Raw genomic sequence first — 8,673 nt, 5'->3', positions numbered from 1 at the left:
TACCCCTGGTAAGTGCCACGCTGGGGATCCTGCAACCTAAATAAACCAATATAAAGACATACATTCTCCTCCCCTTCATTGCTCTGAATTAACCTGGTTTTGGCTGCCTCTGCTCACACAGGGAATTATACATGATTTCGAAGAGCCCTGCAGGAAAAGGGTGGCTCTGCTTTCTTCTGAAAGTTAAACAGCAACAACAAACATTTTTCTTTTTTACTGTTTTTCCTTACTATTTTGTTTCTTTTACTTTACAGTTTTTACTGCTTGTTTTACTTTTACTGTTTTTACTGTTTTAGTGTTTACTGTTTTTACTGTTTGTTTTACTTTACTGTTTTTACTGTTTTACTGTTTTGTTTGTTTTACTTTACTGTTTTACTTTTGAAGAGATTTGTAGCCCCCATAGTTTTTCTGCCCTGACCTGGATGGCCCCAGCTAGCCTGATCTCATCAGATCTCAGAAGCCACACCGGTTGGCCCTGATTAATACCTGGATGGGAGACCACCAAGGAAGTCCAGGGCTGCTACGCAGAGGCAGGCAATAGCAAAACCACCTCTGTTTGTCTCTTGCCTTGAAAACCCCTTGTAGGGGTCAGCATAAGTTGGCTGCAAATTGATGATACTTTCCACCACCACCATAGTTTTTCCACACACAAAAATTAAGGTTTCAAGCAGTCGAGATTTTTTTTTGGGGGGGGGGTAAAGATAGCCATACTAGATTGCTGTGAAACCCTAATCTGCACAAGAGTAGGCCATTTTAAAGTATGCGGGGCACATGTTGAACAGGCTCAGTCACTGATCCAGAGGCACAGCTGTGTCTGATTGTAGCTGCTTTTAAAAGGGAGATGCGAGGGTCTCAAGAGACCAAATTAAATGCTTAAAGTTCTTCTGCCTTTCCGAGAGCAGCTTTGCTTGAAACTCTCTCTTTTTTTGGGGGGGGGACTTGCCTGAAAACAGCTCTCTGCCACAGGACGGAGAGAGAAGAAGAGCCCTCTAAAAAGGTCACTACTGTTTACTCGCAAGAGATTGGCAGCCAACGAACCCTTGGGAGAAAGTCAAATCATTTGCATCATTTAGTCAGAACAGGATAAAGGTTAATAACCACATAACGCATATGAACAATGCCCCCCTCCCTGCTGGCAAAAAAAAGGTGGCCTGATGGGCTTTGCAGGGAACTTGGTCTGCCTCCAAGCGTTTGATCGCCTTTGCTCCATGTCGCAGCAATTTCCACCCTGGATTGTATTACAGCGGCATTCAAGTAGCCTGTTCCAGTCACCGGCACAATGCAGGAAGAGGGAGGCATAATCATATCCCATTGAAATCAGGGGAACTGAGAATAGGTTGTCCTGTTCTGTTGTTTCAGTGAGATTGGGATCATCACCAATGGTTTGGCTAGACAGTTGTGTCTGTGTGGTCATCTCTCCTGTACGCACGTGCGCTCGCTGACTTCTCACTCCTGCACCCTTTTGCTTCTGCGGATGCCTGGAGTTAGAACATTTGGTCCATACAATATAGATTGTTCCGTATGCAGTTATCTGCTTGGAAACTAGCATGTCTCTAATCGAAACTAGTGCATGGCTTATGCCTGTCAAACTCTGGCTACGCTTGCATTACAACCTGGAACTTGGGAGCCTTAGCTCTCAAATGCTCTCCAAATCCAATATGTCAAACTGGTCAGCATATATTGAGGGGGAAATTAAAGCAACGAGCTTATGTATAGAATCACTGGGCGATTTCTCATTAGAGCTGCCTCGCAGCACAGCGCCGTTTGCCCCAACACAAACATGTGAATTTCACACCCGAGGCTGCGGGGCTGCATTTGACTTGGGGCTTCGCCTGATTTTCTCCACAGTTTCATGATCCTCAAAAACCAGGATCACGAAACTGTGGAGGAAATCGGGCGAAGCCCCGAGTCAAAATGCAGCCCCGGAGCTTCGGGTGTGAAATTGATATGTTTGTGTCGGGGCAAATGTGCTGGCTGTGCAGCGAGGCAGCTCTAGTGAGAAATCGCCCACTGTCTATGCTGACTTTCACTGCTGCATTTCATCAAATTAAAAACAGAACGCTAGACATTGAATGCCAGGAGTTATTTAGTCAGGCCAACAAAACCTGCTCCCCACTTTGAGATTCCCCTCATTACTGGGGAAATGGCCCTATATCTATCTTCCTTGCAGGTGCCACAGCAGTGTAGAACATTTTCCCTTGCCAGATGTAATGCCATGCCTTCTGCTATTTTTTATGGCAGATTCAATAAGATAGCCTACTCAGCCAGATACTGCCCTTGCAATCAAAAATGTGTTGAGTCAATCACTCATGTTCTTCTCGATTGTCACCTGTATACAGATTTACGTTATATGCATTTAGATTCTGTTCTAGTTAGAATGACTGGCTGTTTTGATGCATTTAAGGTTTATAGACTTTTGAATGATCTCTCATCTAATGTCACCGAGAATGTGGCTAAGTTTCTTTACTCTGCTATAAAGGTACGCCAAGGGATCTCACAGAAATAATCTTATATTTACACTGATGTATATGTATGTTGTGGTTTTAACTTACCTTATAAACTGTATTAACTTGTATCATTTTTCCATGCCAATAAAGGCTACTTAACTTAACTTAATGTAGATCAGGGGTCCCCTCCCTGATACCTTTACTGGTGCCTTCCAAGCATTTATCAAAATTGGGTGGAATCAGGTGGCCTTTTGCCCAGCAGAACTTCAGACAGGCCATTGGAGAACGGCCGGACTAGTGTTTCTTAGCCAACTCAACATAGTCGTTTACATGCAACTATATAAAATATATATTTAAAACAGCTGGAGGCTGGAGGCTGTTAAAAGCATCCCATTAAACAGAGTGTCTGCCTGAAATGCTGAAAGCACTAAAATCAGGGTTCTGCATACCCTCACTCCCTGACATAATGTGGTTGGCTCTGCCTTCTGCAACAGACATTTTGTGGTTGTGCCTTACTACCCTGCATCAGATTTCCAGAGTGCTGTCACAGGCTGAAAAAGGTTGGGGATCCCTGGTCTGGATTGCTCAGCAGTAGCTGGTCACCAGAACAAGCAGTCTCATTCACGCCTTGCCTTTAAACCTAATGCTTTCCTCCCTGCTTTCTATGAGAAGGTGGCATAAAGTCTGGTTAGATTCATGTCCCCTCACTCACTGGTGCAGGAAAAACTATGAGGTCTACTAGGTCAAGCCAAGGGTCCATCCAGGCTAGAGTTCTGAGAGCAGCACTGGGGTCTCCCAAGCAGGAATTCCGGCCATTATCGCCTCCTGTTTCCAGCACCCTCCTCCTCTCCTGCTGCCTCTGAACCTGAAAGAGGGACTCCACAATCATGGCTAAGAAAGATGGTGGTGAAAAGTGCCATCCGATCACAGCTGACTTACAGTGACCCTGTTGGGTTTTCAAGGCAAGAGATGTTCAGAGGTGGTTGGCCATTGCCTGCCTCTGCATAATGACCCTGGACTTCCCTGGTGGGTCTCCCATCCAAGTACTAACCAGGGATGACCCTGCTTAGCTTCCAAAATCTGAAGATATAGAGCTAGCCTGGGCAATCCAAGTCAGGACAAGAGATGAACAGAGGTGGTTTACCATTGCCTTCCTCTGTGTAGGAACCTTGGACTTCCTTGGTGGTCTCCCATCCAAGTACCAACCAGGGCTGATCCTGCTTAGCTTCCAAGACCTGATGAGATTGGGCTAGCCTGGGCCACCCATAGGAACAAAGGTTAACTCCCCACCCCTTGATATTTCCTTCTGTCTCTGTTCTACACTTGTATTGCTCTGAGGACTGGAAGGTAGCTAATGTCACTCCCATCTTTAAAAAGGGTTCCAGAGGAGATCCGGGAAATTATAGGCCAGTCAGTCTGACGTCAATACCGGGAAAATTGGTGGAAACCATTATTAAGGAAATAATTAGTAGGCACACAGATGAACAAAACCTATTGAGGCAGACTCAGCATGGATTCTGTAAAGGAAGATCTTGTCTCACTAACCTGTTAATGTTCTTTGAGGGGGTGAACAAGGGAAATGGCTGAGAAGCTAAATGCATTTTTTGCCTCCGTCTTCACTGTGGAAGATGAGAAGTGCTTGCCCACTCCAGAACCACTGATTTCAGGAGGGGTGTTGGAAGACCTGAGTCAGATTGAGGTGATGAGAGAGGAGGTCCTAAAACTGATAGACAACTTAAAAACTGATAAATCACCAGGCCCAGATGGCATACATCCGAGAGTTCTGAAAGAACTCAAATGTGAACTTGTAGATCTCCTGACAAAGATATGTAATCTTTCCTTAAAATCTGCCTCCATTCCTGAGGATTGGAAGGTAGCTAATGTCACTCCCATCTTTAAAAAGGGTTCCAGAGGAGATCCGGGAAATTACAGGCCAGTCAGTCTGACGTCGATACCGGGTAAATTGGTGGAAACCATTATTAAGGAAAGAATTAGTAGGCACATAGATGAACAAAACCTATTGAGGCAGACTCAACATGGGTTCTGTAAGGGAAGATCTTGTCTCACTAACCTGTTAGTGTTCTTTGAGGGGGTGAACAAACATGTGGACAAGGGGGATCCAATAGATATTATTTACCTTGACTTCCAGAAAGCTTTTGATAAAGTTCCTCATCAAAGGCTCCTAAGTAAGCTCAAAAATCATGGGATAGAAGGACAAGTTCTTTTATGGATCAAAAACTGGCTAGTTCATAGAAAACAGAGAGTGAGTGTAGGTGGGCAATTTTCTCAGTGGAGGGTGGTAAGCAGTGGGGTACCGCAGGGATCAGTACTTGGTCCACTGCTTTTTAACTTGTTCATTAATGATTTGGAGTTGGGAGTAAGCAGTGAAGTGGCTAAATTTGCGGATGATACGAAGTTGTTCAGGGTGGTGAAAACCAGTGAGGATTGTGAGGCACTCCAAGGGGATCTGTCAAGGATGGGCGAGTGGGCGTCAACATGGCAAATGGGGTTCAATGTGGCCAAGTGCAAGGTGATGCACATTGGAGCCAAAAATCCTAACTATAAATACACGTTGATGGGGTCTGAACTGGCAGAGACTGATCAAGAGAGAGATCTTGGAGTTGTAGTAGATGTCGAGACAGTGTGTGACTGCAATAAAGAAGGCCAATGCTATGCTGGGGATTATTAGGAAGGGTATTGTAAACAGATCAGCCAATATCATAATGCCGCTATATAAATCAATGGTGCGACCTCTTTTGGAATACTGTGTGCAGTTCTGGTCACCACACCTTAAAAAGGATATTATAGCTTTGGGAAAAGTGCAGAAAAGGGCAACTCAAATGCTAAAAGCGTTGGAACACTTTCCCTATGAGGAAAGGTTAAGGCGCTTAGGGCTCTTTAGCTTGGAGAAAAGACGACTGAGGGGGGTGACATGATTGAAGTTTACAAGATTATGCATGGGAAATAACAGGTAGAGAAAGAGGTACTTTTCTCCCTTTCTCACAATACAAGAACTCGTGGGTACTCCATGAAATTGCTGAGCGGTCGGGTTAGAACGGATAAAAGGAAGTACTTCTTCACCCAAAGAGTGATTAACACATGGAATTCACTGCCACAGGAAGTGGTGGCGGCTACAAGCATGGACGGCTTCAAAAGGGAATTAGATAGGCATATGGAGCAGAGGTCCATCAGTGGCCATTAGCCACAAGGTATAGATAGGGGCTCTGGAGCAAGTGATGCTCTGTCTTCTTGGTGCTTGGGGGGGTCAACAGTGGGAGGGCTTCTAATGTCCTGGCCCCACTGGTGGACCTCCTTATGGCACCTGGTATTTTTGGCCACTGTGTGACAGAGTGTTGGACTAGATGGGACTTTGGCCTGATCCAACATTGGCGTCTCTTATGTTCTTAAGTTCTGATATCTCAAAATCAAGCAGTGAATTTCTGGTTCAAAAGCTCATTGGTTTGAAGTCATCTCCAAACATTCTCCTTTTGATGGCAGCTGAGTTGAAAAAGTTGACTTGTTCTCAAGGGCGAGAATCCAGGCCAGAGGACCAGAAAAAGGGGATCATCTTACTTGGTTTGTAACAATATCCGTGCGTTTATGGCAGACAAAGATATTGGGTATTTGGCAATGCAGTCGACACTCAACAAGGGGCACACAGCGTACTACTGAGGAGTACACCCTTCCTTGAGTAAATATCAACCCAGTCTTTGTTCGGCCTTGCGTTTGTAAGGAAAAAAAGGTTTGTGTTGTTGTTTTTTCCTTTTTGGCTAGGACATTAATATTCCTTTTAAGGGTGCCAAAACTGGAAGGAGGTATTTATCCAGTTAGTTAACTCAAGTGTCAACATTTAGGGAGAAGATGGTATGGAATGGTGGTGTTGAAACTGTGGCCTGGATTCCGTGGATCCTTTCCACCAGCGGTGGTGCAACTGGAGATACTGAAAACAGAGTATTTTCTTGTTAGCTGATGTGTCTTGTTTTCCCTTTTTTATTTTTAAAGAATTATTATTCAGATCCATTTATTGATTTAAAATTAGCTTCTTTCCAGTTAGAGCCGGGTGGACAGCTGTGTTGGTCTGAAGCAGCTGAACAGATTTTGAGTCCAAAATTTGTTCTCTCCCGTTATTAAGGGTGAGTGGGTGGGATTTTTTTTACCGATAAACGTTGCCGCCAGTAAGATGTCAGGGGCAACTGGCTTTCTTCAGCCGTCCTGTATGCTAAAAGTTAACTTCGAACTCAATCGAATTCCAGTGGGTCTGTTTTGTGGTGCCCCCCGGGTGGTCTCCTCAACACAGCAATGAAAAATCTGTCTTAACATTCCTTAATTGGCGTTTGAAGTGCCCCTATACTGGAATTTTGACACAGCACGGTGGGCACCGTGGCCACAATATGGCTGCCACAAAAGAGCTGTCGCAGGAGGTGGAGCGAGCCACAAAATGGCTGCCACAGTAAAGATCTTTCTGCTGTGGTGGCAGCTGCTTCCAAAGCAATGTTTTTAAAAATCTGCGCAGCCAATCAGAACTCTTGCAGGCCAAAGGCCCCACCTGGCCCCACCCACTTTCTAAAAACACTTGGCATGCACCAGGGAAGGTGTCAGTGGGCACCCGTGGGCACTTGCAGGCACCGTGTTGGTGACCCCTGGTCTGATCTCTCATTTATTAGACTTTATCTTGAAGCCCGATAACAGGCTCTTATTGTTCCAACAGCTCCATAACAGCAGACAGAGAGGATTTCCATTGCAATAGGTATAACCCCATCGGTAATTTAATGTGGTACGTTGCTCATTGTTAAACCTTTATATTAATTATTCAGCCTACAGGCCTCTGCCACAAAGAACATCCTGAAGGGGTACCCCTCTCAATTCTGAAATCATCGGAGCGAAAATGTTTAATTTTTACTTGGGCTGTCAGGGTTTAGTAAAAAGCCGTGAGAACCCAGAGAAAGCCTTCCCTAAACCCCAGACGGTAGAGAACTGATCTGAGGAAGACGCTTCCCAGAGTGCAGGCGGTCAGTGCGGATGCTCCCAAAAGGCTTCTTTATGCTCCAAAGCCGAGAATGAGGCTGTACAGATAGTGGAAATCTGTCAGTTCTGTCAGAGCTGTCCTCTCCGAGCTCTCTCAGCCCCACCTACCTCACAGGGTGTCTGCTGTGGGGAAGAGGAGAGGAAGGAGACTGTAAGCCACTCTGAGACTCCTTTGGGTAGTGAAGGGCGGGGCATAGATCCAATCAGTTCTTCTTGTAAGACAGAATGTTATGGGCTGTACTAGAAAAACGCCTGCCACAATTAGGGTTGCCAGTTACTGCTGGGGGGCTCCTGGGGATCTGAGGTGATGCCTTGGAAGGGGAGAATGCTCAGCAGAGATGTAGCTAAAATGCCCTTCAGAGTCGCCATGTCCTCCAGGGGAACTGATCTCTGTCATCTGGAGATCAGTTATAAACCCAGGAGAACTCCAGGCCCCACCTGGAAGTTGGCAAGCCTTGCCACAATACATCTGTTTGATGTGAAGGGCCTCAAAATTCTTTTTTTGTTTGTTTGTCCCCCCCCCCGCTGCAACATATCACTACTTGCCCTAGTAAGTTCTTTGTACCCATTTTACCCATGGGGCCACTGCAATAGATCTCAGCCAGGGTGGATAGTAGGCAAGCACTTAAAAAATTAAACACAAAGCAAGACATCAGAGGTCATTTTTCACCTTGCATGATTTTCATGGTACAGTTAATTTCAGAGGGTAGCCGTGTTGGTCTGCAATAGAAGAGCTGGATTCGAGTCCGGTAGCATCTTAAGAGACCAACCAGATTTTGGGGGGATAAACTCTCAAGAGTCAAAGCTTCCCTCGTCAGATTCAGTTAAGTCATCTGGGAGACCATTAAGGAAATAAAGTTAATTTAAACTTTCATGGAAGCCTGCTGGGTGACGGTGGGCCAGTCACGGACACACTTTGGCCTAATCTACCTCACAGGGCTGTCGTAAGGAGAAAATGGCGGAGAAGAGAAAATGTTGTAAGCCCAGTTTGGAGAAAAGTGGAGTATAAAGAAATAAGACTGCAGAAATTTGATATACATTTACTTAGAAGTAGAGTGACTGGATGCCTTGTTTTCCCCCCCAGAGGACCACACCCTTTCCCCTTGAAGCTGTGCTTCTGCCCAGTAAAACTTGCTTAAGTGTGTGTGTATGGGGGGGGGGGGTTGGGTCCTCCCCAGAAAGCCTTTTGTAAACATGTGAG

This window comes from Gekko japonicus, unplaced genomic scaffold (assembly GCF_001447785.1).
Source record: "Gekko japonicus isolate JY-2015 unplaced genomic scaffold, Gekko_japonicus_V1.1 scaffold2586, whole genome shotgun sequence".
Lineage (NCBI taxonomy): Eukaryota > Metazoa > Chordata > Lepidosauria > Squamata > Gekkonidae > Gekko > Gekko japonicus.
This window is presented reverse-complemented; position numbering follows the sequence as displayed.